At 39.8% G+C, this 12,500-nt stretch overlaps 22 non-coding genes across 22 annotated transcripts; all 22 read right to left on the reverse strand.

Annotated features, from left to right (window-relative positions):
- Window positions 1-387: 387 nt before the first annotated feature.
- Window positions 388-506, reverse strand: LOC115188146 (5S ribosomal RNA). The gene has a single exon (XR_003876283.1). It is a non-coding gene; the product is annotated as a 5S ribosomal RNA (ribosomal RNA).
- Window positions 507-667: 161 nt separating this feature from the next.
- On the reverse strand, window positions 668-786 carry LOC115188180 (5S ribosomal RNA). Its single transcript, XR_003876315.1, has one exon. It is a non-coding gene; the product is annotated as a 5S ribosomal RNA (ribosomal RNA).
- A 162-nt stretch (window positions 787-948) lies between these two features.
- LOC115188167 (5S ribosomal RNA) lies at window positions 949-1,067 on the reverse strand. Its single transcript, XR_003876303.1, has one exon. It is a non-coding gene; the product is annotated as a 5S ribosomal RNA (ribosomal RNA).
- A 161-nt stretch (window positions 1,068-1,228) lies between these two features.
- On the reverse strand, window positions 1,229-1,347 carry LOC115188106 (5S ribosomal RNA). Its single transcript, XR_003876245.1, has one exon. It is a non-coding gene; the product is annotated as a 5S ribosomal RNA (ribosomal RNA).
- A 163-nt stretch (window positions 1,348-1,510) lies between these two features.
- Window positions 1,511-1,629, reverse strand: LOC115188118 (5S ribosomal RNA). The gene has a single exon (XR_003876256.1). It is a non-coding gene; the product is annotated as a 5S ribosomal RNA (ribosomal RNA).
- Window positions 1,630-1,790: 161 nt separating this feature from the next.
- Window positions 1,791-1,909, reverse strand: LOC115188192 (5S ribosomal RNA). The gene has a single exon (XR_003876326.1). It is a non-coding gene; the product is annotated as a 5S ribosomal RNA (ribosomal RNA).
- A 161-nt stretch (window positions 1,910-2,070) lies between these two features.
- Window positions 2,071-2,189, reverse strand: LOC115188164 (5S ribosomal RNA). The gene has a single exon (XR_003876300.1). It is a non-coding gene; the product is annotated as a 5S ribosomal RNA (ribosomal RNA).
- A 161-nt stretch (window positions 2,190-2,350) lies between these two features.
- Window positions 2,351-2,469, reverse strand: LOC115188154 (5S ribosomal RNA). Its single transcript, XR_003876290.1, has one exon. It is a non-coding gene; the product is annotated as a 5S ribosomal RNA (ribosomal RNA).
- A 408-nt stretch (window positions 2,470-2,877) lies between these two features.
- Window positions 2,878-2,996, reverse strand: LOC115188147 (5S ribosomal RNA). The gene has a single exon (XR_003876284.1). It is a non-coding gene; the product is annotated as a 5S ribosomal RNA (ribosomal RNA).
- A 161-nt stretch (window positions 2,997-3,157) lies between these two features.
- Window positions 3,158-3,276, reverse strand: LOC115188181 (5S ribosomal RNA). Its single transcript, XR_003876316.1, has one exon. It is a non-coding gene; the product is annotated as a 5S ribosomal RNA (ribosomal RNA).
- Window positions 3,277-3,437: 161 nt separating this feature from the next.
- On the reverse strand, window positions 3,438-3,556 carry LOC115188168 (5S ribosomal RNA). Its single transcript, XR_003876304.1, has one exon. It is a non-coding gene; the product is annotated as a 5S ribosomal RNA (ribosomal RNA).
- A 161-nt stretch (window positions 3,557-3,717) lies between these two features.
- LOC115188129 (5S ribosomal RNA) lies at window positions 3,718-3,836 on the reverse strand. The gene has a single exon (XR_003876267.1). It is a non-coding gene; the product is annotated as a 5S ribosomal RNA (ribosomal RNA).
- A 409-nt stretch (window positions 3,837-4,245) lies between these two features.
- On the reverse strand, window positions 4,246-4,364 carry LOC115188185 (5S ribosomal RNA). The gene has a single exon (XR_003876320.1). It is a non-coding gene; the product is annotated as a 5S ribosomal RNA (ribosomal RNA).
- Window positions 4,365-4,525: 161 nt separating this feature from the next.
- LOC115188193 (5S ribosomal RNA) lies at window positions 4,526-4,644 on the reverse strand. Its single transcript, XR_003876327.1, has one exon. It is a non-coding gene; the product is annotated as a 5S ribosomal RNA (ribosomal RNA).
- A 408-nt stretch (window positions 4,645-5,052) lies between these two features.
- On the reverse strand, window positions 5,053-5,171 carry LOC115188148 (5S ribosomal RNA). The gene has a single exon (XR_003876285.1). It is a non-coding gene; the product is annotated as a 5S ribosomal RNA (ribosomal RNA).
- Window positions 5,172-5,580: 409 nt separating this feature from the next.
- Window positions 5,581-5,699, reverse strand: LOC115188186 (5S ribosomal RNA). Its single transcript, XR_003876321.1, has one exon. It is a non-coding gene; the product is annotated as a 5S ribosomal RNA (ribosomal RNA).
- Window positions 5,700-5,860: 161 nt separating this feature from the next.
- LOC115188176 (5S ribosomal RNA) lies at window positions 5,861-5,979 on the reverse strand. Its single transcript, XR_003876311.1, has one exon. It is a non-coding gene; the product is annotated as a 5S ribosomal RNA (ribosomal RNA).
- A 409-nt stretch (window positions 5,980-6,388) lies between these two features.
- On the reverse strand, window positions 6,389-6,507 carry LOC115188189 (5S ribosomal RNA). Its single transcript, XR_003876324.1, has one exon. It is a non-coding gene; the product is annotated as a 5S ribosomal RNA (ribosomal RNA).
- Window positions 6,508-6,916: 409 nt separating this feature from the next.
- Window positions 6,917-7,035, reverse strand: LOC115188144 (5S ribosomal RNA). The gene has a single exon (XR_003876281.1). It is a non-coding gene; the product is annotated as a 5S ribosomal RNA (ribosomal RNA).
- A 161-nt stretch (window positions 7,036-7,196) lies between these two features.
- On the reverse strand, window positions 7,197-7,315 carry LOC115188169 (5S ribosomal RNA). Its single transcript, XR_003876305.1, has one exon. It is a non-coding gene; the product is annotated as a 5S ribosomal RNA (ribosomal RNA).
- Window positions 7,316-7,476: 161 nt separating this feature from the next.
- LOC115188210 (5S ribosomal RNA) lies at window positions 7,477-7,595 on the reverse strand. The gene has a single exon (XR_003876338.1). It is a non-coding gene; the product is annotated as a 5S ribosomal RNA (ribosomal RNA).
- A 161-nt stretch (window positions 7,596-7,756) lies between these two features.
- LOC115188157 (5S ribosomal RNA) lies at window positions 7,757-7,875 on the reverse strand. The gene has a single exon (XR_003876293.1). It is a non-coding gene; the product is annotated as a 5S ribosomal RNA (ribosomal RNA).
- Window positions 7,876-12,500: the final 4,625 nt, after the last annotated feature.

Here is a 12,500-nt window from a genome sequence, read left to right on the forward strand (position 1 = left end):
ACATATATAGTCAAAGTGAGTCTGATAAACAGACATTGCATTTTCACCAATTAGATAAGCAGCTTGAACTTTGTGTCACTGAAAAAGTAGAAGAAATTACAAACACTGAAGCCATCACTTTATAGCACAGGTAGTTGGATAAATACAAACTTTATTTCCTTTCATCATTTGAACAGGGTAAGGGAGCACAAAGCACACACAAGCTGCATTCAGCAACAATATTCTTATTTGTCTTATAAATACAAGGCAGATGCTAACTGACAACACACAGAACTTTGATCCTATTAAAAAGGCAGGAAGCTGCATTTAGTCAATTCATCATTAAATGCTTACTACAAGGCAGTGTTGCTGATGAAATAGTGTAAGAGCACACCCTCGTGGACAAAAGGCTTACAGCACCTGGAATTCACAGGCGGTCTCCCATCCAAGTACTAACCAGGCCCGACCCTGCTTAGCTTCCGAGATCAGACGAGATCGGGCGTACCCAGGCTGGTATGGCCGTAAACGATAAACAATCTCTTGGTACAACATATATAGTCAAAGTGAGTCTGATAAACAGACTGCATTTTGCAGCAGGAATCTGCATTTAGTCAATTCATCATTAAATGCTTACTACAAGGCAGTGTTGCTGATGAAATAGTGTAAGAGCACACCCTCGTGGACAAAAAGCTTACAGCACCTGGTATTCCCAGGCGGTCTCCCATCCAAGTACTAACCAGGCCCGACCCTGCTTAGCTTCCGAGATCAGACGAGATTGGGCGTACCCAGGCTGGTATGGCCGTAAACGATAAACAATCTCTTGGTACAACATATATAGTCAAAGTGAGTCTGACTAAACAGACTGCATTTTGCAGCAGGAATCTGCATTTAGTCAATTCATCATTAAATGCTTACTACAAGGCAGTGTTGCTGATGAAATAGTGTAAGAGCACACCCTCGTGGACAAAAAGCGTACAGCACCTGGTATTCCCAGGCGGTCTCCCATCCAAGTACTAACCAGGCCCGACCCTGCTTAGCTTCCGAGATCAGACGAGATCGGGCGTACCCAGGCTGGTATGGCCGTAAACGATAAACAATCTCTTGGTACAACATATATAGTCAAAGTGAGTCTGATAAACAGACTGCATTTTGCAGCAGGAAGCTGCATTTAGTCAATTCATCATTAAATGCTTACTACAAGGCAGTGTTGCTGATGAAATAGTGTAAGAGCACACCCTCGTGGACAAAAAGCTTACAGCACCTGGTATTCCCAGGCGGTCTCCCATCCAAGTACTAACCAGGCCCGACCCTGCTTAGCTTCCGAGATCAGACGAGATCGGGCGTACCCAGGCTGGTATGGCCGTAAACGATTAAACAATCTCTTGGTACAACATATATAGTCAAAGTGAGTCTGACTAAACAGACTGCATTTTGCAGCAGGAAGCTGCATTTAGTCAATTCATCATTAAATGCTTACTACAAGGCAGTGTTGCTGATGAAATAGTGTAAGAGCACACCCTCGTGGACAAAAAGCTTACAGCACCTGGTATTCCCAGGCGGTCTCCCATCCAAGTACTAACCAGGCCCGACCCTGCTTAGCTTCCGAGATCAGACGAGATCGGGCGTACCCAGGCTGGTATGGCCGTAAACGATAAACAATCTCTTGGTACAACATATATAGTCAAAGTGAGTCTGATAAACAGACTGCATTTTGCAGCAGGAAGCTGCATTTAGTCAATTCATCATTAAATGCTTACTACAAGGCAGTGTTGCTGATGAAATAGTGTAAGAGCACACCCTCGTGGACAAAAAGCTTACAGCACCTGGTATTCCCAGGCGGTCTCCCATCCAAGTACTAACCAGGCCCGACTCTGCTTAGCTTCCGAGATCAGACGAGATCTGGCGTACCCAGGCTGGTATGGCCGTAAACGATAAACAATCTCTTGGTACAACATATATAGTCAAAGTGAGTCTGATAAACAGACTGCATTTTGCAGCAGGAAGCTGCATTTAGTCAATTCATCATTAAATGCTTACTACAAGGCAGTGTTGCTGATGAAATAGTGTAAGAGCACACCCTCGTGGACAAAAAGCTTACAGCACCTGGTATTCCCAGGCGGTCTCCCATCCAAGTACTAACCAGACCCGACCCTGCTTAGCTTCCGAGATCAGACGAGATCGGGCGTACCCAGGCTGGTATGGCCGTAAACGATAAACAATCTCTTGGTACAACATATATAGTCAAAGTGAGTCTGATAAACAGACTGCATTTTGCAGCAGGAAGCTGCATTTAGTCAATTCATCATTAAATGCTTACTACAAGGCAGTGTTGCTGATGAAATAGTGTAAGAGCACACCCTCGTGGACAAAAAGCTTACAGCACCTGGTATTCCCAGGCGGTCTCCCATCCAAGTACTAACCAGGCCCTACCCTGCTTAGCTTCCAAGATCAGACGAGATCGGGCGTACCCAGGCTGGTATGGCCGTAAACGATAAACGATCTCTTGGTACAACATATATAGTCAAAGTGAGTCTGATAAACAGACATTGCATTTTCACCAATTAGATAAGCAGCTTGAACTTTGTGTCACTGAAAAAGTAGAAGAAATTACAAACACTGAAGCCATCACTTTATAGCACAGGTAGTTGGATAAATACAAACTTTATTTCCTTTCATCATTTGAACAGGGTAAGGGAGCACAAAGCACACACAAGCTGCATTCAGCAACAATATTCTTATTTGTCTTATAAATACAAGGCAGATGCTAACTGACAACACACAGAACTTTGATCCTATTAAAAAGGCAGGAAGCTGCATTTAGTCAATTCATCATTAAATGCTTACTACAAGGCAGTGTTGCTGATGAAATAGTGTAAGAGCACACCCTCGTGGACAAAAGGCTTACAGCACCTGGAATTCACAGGCGGTCTCCCATCCAAGTACTAACCAGGCCCGACCCTGCTTAGCTTCCGAGATCAGACGAGATCGGGCGTACCCAGGCTGGTATGGCCGTAAACGATAAACAATCTCTTGGTACAACATATATAGTCAAAGTGAGTCTGATAAACAGACTGCATTTTGCAGCAGGAATCTGCATTTTGTCAATTCATCATTAAATGCTTACTACAAGGCAGTGTTGCTGATGAAATAGTGTAAGAGCACACCCTCGTGGACAAAAAGCTTACAGCACCTGGTATTCCCAGGCGGTCTCCCATCCAAGTACTAACCAGGCCCGACCCTGCTTAGCTTCCGAGATCAGACGAGATTGGGCGTACCCAGGCTGGTATGGCCGTAAACGTTAAACAATCTCTTGGTACAACATATATAGTCAAAGTGAGTCTACTAAACAGACTGCATTTTGCAGCAGGAATCTGCATTTAGTCAATTCATCATTAAATGCTTACTACAAGGCAGTGTTGCTGATGAAATAGTGTAAGAGCACACCCTCGTGGACAAAAAGCGTACAGCACCTGGTATTCCCAGGCGGTCTCCCATCCAAGTACTAACCAGGCCCGACCCTGCTTAGCTTCCGAGATCAGACGAGATCGGGCGTACCCAGGCTGGTATGGCCGTAAACGATAAACAATCTCTTGGTACAACATATATAGTCAAAGTGAGTCTGATAAACAGACTGCATTTTGCAGCAGGAATCTGCATTTTGTCAATTCATCATTAAATGCTTACTACAAGGCAGTGTTGCTGATGAAATAGTGTAAGAGCACACCCTCGTGGACAAAAAGCTTACAGCACCTGGTATTCCCAGGCGGTCTCCCATCCAAGTACTAACCAGGCCCGACCCTGCTTAGCTTCCGAGATCAGACGAGATCGGGCGTACCCAGGCTGGTATGGCCGTAAACGATAAACAATCTCTTGGTACAACATATATAGTCAAAGTGAGTCTGATAAACAAACATTGCATTTTCACCAATTAGATAAGCAGCTTGAACTTTGTGTCACTGAAAAAGTAGAAGAAATTACAAACACTGTAGCCATCACTTTATAGCACAGGTAGTTGGATAAAATACAAACTTTATTTCTTTTCATCATTTGAACAGGGTAAGGGAGCACAAAGCACACACAAGCTGCATTCAGCAACAATATTATTATTTGTCTTATAAATACAAGGCAGATGCTAACTGACAACACACGGAACTTTGATCCTATTAAAAAGGCAGGAAGCTGCATTTAGTCAATTCATCATTAAATGCTTACTACAAGGCAGTGTTGCTGATGAAATAGTGTAAGAGCACACCCTCGTGGACAAAAAGCTTACAGCACCTGGTATTCCCAGGCGGTCTCCCATCCAAGTACTAACCAGGCCCGACCCTGCTTAGCTTCCGAGATCAGACAAGATCAGGCGTACCCAGGCTGGTATGGCCGTAAACGATAAACAATCTCTTGGTACAACATATATAGTCAATGTGAGTCTGATAAACAGACTGCATTTTGCAGCAGGAATCTGCATTTAGTCAATTCATCATTAAATGCTTACTACAAGGCAGTGTTGCTGATGAAATAGTGTAAGAGCACACCCTCGTGGACAAAAAGCTTACAGCAACTGGTATTCCCAGGCGGTCTCCCATCCAAGTACTAACCAGGCCCTACCCTGCTTAGCTTCCAAGATCAGACGAGATCGGGCGTACCCAGGCTGGTATGGCCGTAAACGATAAACGATCTCTTGGTACAACATATATAGTCAAAGTGAGTCTGATAAACAGACATTGCATTTTCACCAATTAGATAAGCAGCTTGAACTTTGTGTCACTGAAAAAGTAGAAGAAATTACAAACACTGAAGCCATCACTTTATAGCACAGGTAGTTGGATAAATACAAACTTTATTTCCTTTCATCATTTGAACAGGGTAAGGGAGCACAAAGCACACACAAGCTGCATTCAGCAACAATATTCTTATTTGTCTTATAAATACAAGGCAGATGCTAACTGACAACACACAGAACTTTGATCCTATTAAAAAGGCAGGAAGCTGCATTTAGTCAATTCATCATTAAATGCTTACTACAAGGCAGTGTTGCTGATGAAATAGTGTAAGAGCACACCCTCGTGGACAAAAGGCTTACAGCACCTGGAATTCACAGGCGGTCTCCCATCCAAGTACTAACCAGGCCCGACCCTGCTTAGCTTCCGAGATCAGACGAGATCGGGCGTACCCAGGCTGGTATGGCCGTAAACGATAAACAATCTCTTGGTACAACATATATAGTCAAAGTGAGTCTGATAAACAAACATTGCATTTTCACCAATTAGATAAGCAGCTTGAACTTTGTGTCACTGAAAAAGTAGAAGAAATTACAAACACTGTAGCCATCACTTTATAGCACAGGTAGTTGGATAAAATACAAACTTTATTTCTTTTCATCATTTGAACAGGGTAAGGGAGCACAAAGCACACACAAGCTGCATTCAGCAACAATATTATTATTTGTCTTATAAATACAAGGCAGATGCTAACTGACAACACACGGAACTTTGATCCTATTAAAAAGGCAGGAAGCTGCATTTAGTCAATTCATCATTAAATGCTTACTACAAGGCAGTGTTGCTGATGAAATAGTGTAAGAGCACACCCTCGTGGACAAAAAGCTTACAGCACCTGGTATTCCCAGGCGGTCTCCCATCCAAGTACTAACCAGGCCCGACCCTGCTTAGCTTCCGAGATCAGACAAGATCAGGCGTACCCAGGCTGGTATGGCCGTAAACGATAAACAATCTCTTGGTACAACATATATAGTCAAAGTGAGTCTACTAAACAGACTGCATTTTGCAGCAGGAATCTGCATTTAGTCAATTCATCATTAAATGCTTACTACAAGGCAGTGTTGCTGATGAAATAGTGTAAGAGCACACCCTCGTGGACAAAAAGCGTACAGCACCGGGTATTCCCAGGCGGTCTCCCATCCAAGTACTAACCAGGCCCGACCCTGCTTAGCTTCCGAGATCAGACGAGATCGGGCGTACCCAGGCTGGTATGGCCGTAAACGATAAACAATCTCTTGGTACAACATATATAGTCAAAGTGAGTCTGATAAACAAACATTGCATTTTCACCAATTAGATAAGCAGCTTGAACTTTGTGTCACTGAAAAAGTAGAAGAAATTACAAACACTGTAGCCATCACTTTATAGCACAGGTAGTTGGATAAAATACAAACTTTATTTCTTTTCATCATTTGAACAGGGTAAGGGAGCACAAAGCACACACAAGCTGCATTCAGCAACAATATTATTATTTGTCTTATAAATACAAGGCAGATGCTAACTGACAACACACGGAACTTTGATCCTATTAAAAAGGCAGGAAGCTGCATTTAGTCAATTCATCATTAAATGCTTACTACAAGGCAGTGTTGCTGATGAAATAGTGTAAGAGCACACCCTCGTGGACAAAAAGCGTACAGCACCTGGTATTCCCAGGCGGTCTCCCATCCAAGTACTAACCAGGCCCGACCCTGCTTAGCTTCCAAGATCAGACGAGATCGGGCGTACCCAGGCTGGTATGGCCGTAAACGATAAACAATCTCTTGGTACAACATATATAGTCAAAGTGAGTCTGATAAACAAACATTGCATTTTCACCAATTAGATAAGCAGCTTGAACTTTGTGTCACTGAAAAAGTAGAAGAAATTACAAACACTGTAGCCATCACTTTATAGCACAGGTAGTTGGATAAAATACAAACTTTATTTCTTTTCATCATTTGAACAGGGTAAGGGAGCACAAAGCACACACAAGCTGCATTCAGCAACAATATTATTATTTGTCTTATAAATACAAGGCAGATGCTAACTGACAACACACGGAACTTTGATCCTATTAAAAAGGCAGGAAGCTGCATTTAGTCAATTCATCATTAAATGCTTACTACAAGGCAGTGTTGCTGATGAAATAGTGTAAGAGCACACCCTCGTGGACAAAAAGCTTACAGCACCTGGTATTCCCAGGCGGTCTCCCATCCAAGTACTGACCAGGCCCGACCCTGCTTAGCTTCCGAGATCAGACGAGATCGGGCGTACCCAGGCTGGTATGGCCGTAAACGTTAAACAATCTCTTGGTACAACATATATAGTCAAAGTGAGTCTGATAAACAGACTGCATTTTGCAGCAGGAATCTGCATTTAGTCAATTCATCATTAAATGCTTACTACAAGGCAGTGTTGCTGATGAAATAGTGTAAGAGCACACCCTCGTGGACAAAAAGCGTACAGCACCTGGTATTCCCAGGCGGTCTCCCATCCAAGTACTAACCAGGCCCGACCCTGCTTAGCTTCCGAGATCAGACGAGATCGGGCGTACCCAGGCTGGTATGGCCGTAAACAATAAACAATCTCTTGGTACAACATATATAGTCAAAGTGAGTCTGATAAACAGACTGCATTTTGCAGCAGGAATCTGCATTTAGTCAATTCATCATTAAATGCTTACTACAAGGCAGTGTTGCAGATGAAATAGTGTTAGAGCACACCCTCGTGGACAAAAAGTTTACAGCACCTGGTATTCCCAGGCGGTCTCCCATCCAAGTACTAACCAGGCCCGAACCTGCTTAGCTTCCGAGATCAGACGAGATCGGGCGTACCCAGGCTGGTATGGCCATAAACAATAAACAATCTCTTGGTACAACATATATAGTCAAAGTGAGTCTGATAAACAGACTGCATTTTGCAGCAGGAATCTGCATTTAGTCAATTCATCATTAAATGCTTACTACAAGGCAGTGTTGCTGATGAAATAGTGTAAGAGCACACCCTCGTGGACAAAAAGCTTACAGCACCTGGTATTCCCAGGCGGTCTCCCATCCAAGTACCAACCAGGCCCGACCCTGCTTAGCTTCCGAGATCAGACGAGATCGGGCGTACCCAGGCTGGTATGGCCGTAAACGATAAACAATCTCTTGGTACAACATATATAGTCAAAGTGAGTCTGATAAACAGACTGCATTTTGCAGCAGGAAGCTGCATTTAGTCAATTCATCATTAAATGCTTACTACAAGGCAGTGTTGCTGATGAAATAGTGTAAGAGCACACCCTCGTGGACAAAAAGCGTACAGCACCTGGTATTCCCAGGCGGTCTCCCATCCAAGTACTAACCAGGCCCGACCCTGCTTAGCTTCCGAGATCAGACGAGATCGGGCGTACCTTTTTTTTTTTTTTTTTTTTATCTTTTATTATGAAAAATACATAATATTTACAATATTCAATCAATAATAAAAAAGGATGAACAATTCATCCTTTTACAAAATCAAAAAAGAAAAGAAAATAAAACCAATTAAAAACACAATCATTCACTAAAACCAATTAATAATTAAAAACAAGTTTTTCATTTAAATCAATTTCAATAAAAGTACTCCCCCACACAAACAGCTTTTCAAAATTGCATCCACTATATTTATATACTACTTCTATATCTTTCTCTAAAATACTTCTAAATAAAACCTCCACATTCACAATTTTACCTTCATAATGTCCTAGATTCCTTCTTAATCTTACAGCATATCTGGCATGACTAAGAATAAAATTCATCAAATTAAAATTAAAAACTTTGCTTTTCCCCGTTAACCCAAAAAGAAACAACCTCCTCCACTCAACCCCATTAACAATCTCTTCTCCCCAATGTTGTACTAAAAGCCCCTTTACAAACTCATGAAACCCTTGTAATCTGCTACATTCAATAAAAAAGTGCATAAAATTTTCCACCTCCGTACCACAAATATCACATTCTCTTTTAATATCTCTATTTATTTGATGTAAAACCACGTTCGTAAAAATCCTATTATGTTTCAATTTAAAATCATTATCTTCACATTCTATAGAATTATATTTTACATTAACATTCTTCCATATTGATTTCACATCTATATTTGTAAACACCCTAGACCACACTTTTTCTGAAGCAGGAGCTTTTGTCTCTTTTAAAATACATTTTCTATAAACCATTTTAACTTTTAAACTTGATAAAACATGTTTCTCCCCATTACTTTCATAGTATAAAACCGGTAAACCCTTAGCTCTCTCAACCACCTCTGTATTTATTAAACGCACCCATTCCTCAGGAATACACCCTAAAATTCTCTTATACATATTTTCTACAGTAATTTTACTGATTTCATCATCCACTTCACAAACATTGTCATAAATAGCTTGAACAGGAAGAAACCCTGGAATGACCTCATATAAAATGTCCCCAATCTGTCTCATCCCAGCCCTCATAAAATATTTACAAAACACCATCTTATTATTATACTGTATCTTGGGATTTAAAAAAATTGGCTGATTTAAAATATTGTCTAAAATGGTACACTCATAATAAATATTTGGTAAAAACTCCCCCCAAGCCTCAAACACTTCTCTATAAAACAATGGTATATTACCTAACATTTCCTTTTTCATGCACATCAATAAACCATTGTCCCCCATCCTCCCAACCTCCTGCAAATACTCCTTAAAAAATCTTTTCCATCCGTAATCTAATTCACCATATAAATATTTCCGTACCATTTTGACTCTAATTGCTTTTTTCCTAACATTTAAATCTACCAGCTTCAAACCCCCCTCCTCATAACCTGCAATCAGAGTTTTAAAAGAAATTTTCGCTCCTTTCCCATCCCATAAAAAATCAACTAAAATCGTATTCATTTCAGATAAAACCCATTCTGGTACGTCTAAAACATTCATGACATGAATAAAAATTGACATCAGCAATGAATTTACAACAATTACTTTCCCTTTTAATTTCAATGCCCTCCCCCTCCACATATTTACCACCTTCCTAACTTTGTTTATAACTCCACTCCATGTCAGATCTCTCGCTTCCTGTTCCTTCACCCCTAAAAACACACCTAACACCTTAAAATAATCATTTACCATTTTAAAAGGAAAAGTCCCCTCATTAATCTTCCCAACATACATTATTACTGACTTCTCCATATTCACTTTTGCTCCTGAGGCTTGCTCATATACTTTAAAACACTCCATCACCCTTTTAACACTTCCCTCATCTCTAACTGTTATTGTGGTATCGTCTGCATATTGATGAATTAAACTAAAACCTCCTTGCGGAGTCTCTACACAATTTATAAAATGATCTTTTTTAAGGTATGCCGCTAAGGGTTCTACCGATAAAACAAACAATAAAGCTGATAAAGGGCATCCCTGTCTCACTGATCTCTCAAGAATAAAAGAATCTGTTAAAACCCCATTACATTTAACCCTACTTTTAGCCTTTCTATATAATAATTTTATCCATCCTATTATTCTATTTCCAAACCCATATTTTTCTAGTACCCTAAACATAAAATCATGTTCCACCCTGTCAAAAGCTTTATTAAAATCTATACTTAAAACAATTCCCCCTATCTTATCACTATTCATTTTATTTATCACATCTCTAAGTGTATTTATGGTATCTGCTATATCTCTTCCTGGCACACTATAATTTTGTGTAGGTGCTATAATATCATTTAAAACCATCTTCATCCTATTTGCCAGTATCTTAGCTAAAATCTTATAATCTGAGTTTAATAAACTAATTGGCCTATAATTTTCTAGTTTCAATTTGCTCCCCTTATTTTTATATAAAATCGATATCAGCCCTGTCACCATGGAGTCTGAAACATTATTATTATCTTCCATATATTGATATACTTCCAATAAAATCGGTGCTAAAAGACTTTCATACATTTTATAAAACTCTGCAATTAGTCCATCTACTCCAGGACTTTTATTTATTTGTAAACCCTTAATTGCATCTTTCACTTCATCCACTGTTATCTTCCTATCACACATTTGCTTATCCTCAACACCAATTTGCACATCCACACTATTTAAAATCTCTTTTACACACCCCTCATCCACCTCCCCTTTCTTAAATAAATCCTTATAAAAATTCTGTACAGTTTCTAATATCTCAACATAATCATTTACCACTTCACCCTTTACATTCTCAATCTCATTAATATATGATTTCATCTGTTTAGTTTTCTCTAAACCAAGAAAAAATGACGTACATTTCTCCCCTTCTAAAACATATTTTGCCCTACTTCTAATAATTGCACCCTTACACTTATCTATTTCACATTTGCTCAATTGTGCTTTTAAATCTAAAAACCTTTCAATATTATAGTTAGGATCAATATCACATTTCCTCATTTCTTCATTCAGTTTTGTTCTTAAAAAATGTTCTTCTCTTGTCATCCTACTCCTCTTCTTCCTTGCATATCTAATACTAAAAACTTTTATTTTTTCCTTAACATTTTCCCACCACTGACACTTATCATTCCCTTTTTGCTTATCCTCCATTTCATGTTCTATCAAAGATTTAAGTTGTTTCCCGTATTCCTCATCACCTAAATACCCTGCATTCATACACCATATTCCCCCCCCTTTCCTTTCCTTATCTAACCCCACCGAAAATGTTAACCCAGCATGATCACTAAAAGTTGTAAAAATATATTTAATATCTTTCATAAAATTCCTTAACCCTTCATTTACTAAAACCAGATCTATCCGTGTCTGTTTCAATTCCCCTAAAACCACCTGCCTTCTAGAAAATTCTCTCTTGTTCGGATTCTCGTCCCTCCATATATCAATCAAATTATTTTCAAACATCATCTTCCTTAAAACCCCCCTAGATACGTCACTTCTAAAAATAGCTCCCCTTGTCATATCTAGTCTATCCATTTTTACATTAAAATCCCCAACTAAAATACAGTTACCCTTGCACCATTTCCCTAATTCTAAAAATAAATTCCTTCTCTCTATTTCATTATTCGGCGCATAAATATTTATAATTCTAAAAACCCTACTCATATACTCAAAATCTAAAATTAAAATCCTCCCATTATTATCATTATATATCTTCTTCACATTTTCTACTACATCCTTCCTTAATAAAATTGCAACCCCACATGAATTCCCCCTGCCATTGTTTACATATATAAAATCCCTCCATATTTTTTGTACTTCTAAAACACACATATTATCCCAGTGCGTCTCTTGAATACATAAAATTTCAGAATTCTTCATTTGTACTATTCTATTAAATTTTCCTATTGTTCTCACACCATTTGCATTTATCGACATTATTTTGACCATACTAATAAATAATAAAATTATAAAATATAATTTCATTATGCTCTACCTTTTATCCAGTTTCTTTCCTCTTCCACCCTTTCTCTCCCCCCCTCCCGCTGCTTTCCTCTTCCTGTATCCTCCTGTCGTTCTTTCAAACTTTTCCCCATCATCCGTGTCCGATATCTCCTCCAAGTCCATCTCATCCAGCCAACTTGTCTTCTTTACACCCTCGTCCGTCCTGCTCCCCGTGCTCATCGCCGCCTCCAATACAGTCGCCGTGCTCCCCGTGTTCATCGCCGTTTCTGGAATATTCGTTGTGCTCCCCGTGTTCATCGCCGTTTCTGGTATGTTCGTTGTGCTCCCCGTGTTCATACCCGTCTCTGTTATTGTCATTAAACTTAAACCCCTCTCCATTTCTTCACCCCCCGAGGTAC

The sequence above is a fragment of the Salmo trutta genome, unplaced genomic scaffold (genome assembly GCF_901001165.1).
Source record: "Salmo trutta unplaced genomic scaffold, fSalTru1.1, whole genome shotgun sequence".
Lineage (NCBI taxonomy): Eukaryota > Metazoa > Chordata > Actinopteri > Salmoniformes > Salmonidae > Salmo > Salmo trutta.